This window comes from Austrofundulus limnaeus, unplaced genomic scaffold (assembly GCF_001266775.1).
Source record: "Austrofundulus limnaeus strain Quisiro unplaced genomic scaffold, Austrofundulus_limnaeus-1.0 Scaffold827, whole genome shotgun sequence".
Classification (NCBI taxonomy): domain Eukaryota; kingdom Metazoa; phylum Chordata; class Actinopteri; order Cyprinodontiformes; family Rivulidae; genus Austrofundulus; species Austrofundulus limnaeus.
In genome coordinates, this window is record NW_013953229.1 from 93785 (window position 1) to 94556 (window position 772).

Sequence of the window (772 nt, forward strand, 5' to 3'; positions counted from 1 at the left end):
GTATTACTTTGTACACAACCCATCACAGCTGTACGCTGTTAGAAAATATATTTTTTGGAGAAGTCACCTCCCAATAAAAATCTAACTGCTCACTTTTACTCAGTACTTTTACTTTTAATACTTAAGTAGATTTTGTGTGAGAAATTTACTTTTGATACTTAAGTACAAAAAATATCAGATACTTTAAGACTTTTACTCAAGTAATATTTTTAGAAAAGACTTTAACTTTTACCAAAGTATTTTTATGATAAGATACTTGTACTTTTACTCAGTTATCACTCTGAGACTCAGCACTGATAAATAATAAAAAGTGAAAATAATCGTTAATATTTCTTGGAGTCAAACTTTGCGTCAGTTAAACTGAAGTTTGACACATCAGGACTTCAACATGTTGAAACATTTCAGTTTTCAGTAACTGCAGCAGCTTGTTTGGAGGATAAAACCTTTTTCTGCTGTTAAAATCTGAACTTTGAAGATAAAAAAATMAAACTTCAGTCTGACTCTGATGATTTATTATAAACTGAGAAAAATAAAATGTTTCAACTGATTCAACAAAACTTTGTTGTTTCAATGTGAAGTAGCTACGCTGGAGAGACTCTTTCTTTCTTTCTGTCTGTCTGTCTGTCTGTCTGTCTGCATTTCATGGACTCCAAGATGGGCACATTTCCCGTAATCCGATTGTTTTTTTTTTTTGGAAACCGTTAGCAGACCTGTTAGCTTGAGCCAAATTAGGTTCAGTTTATTTTAAGTCCAACAAAATATATTCACAATT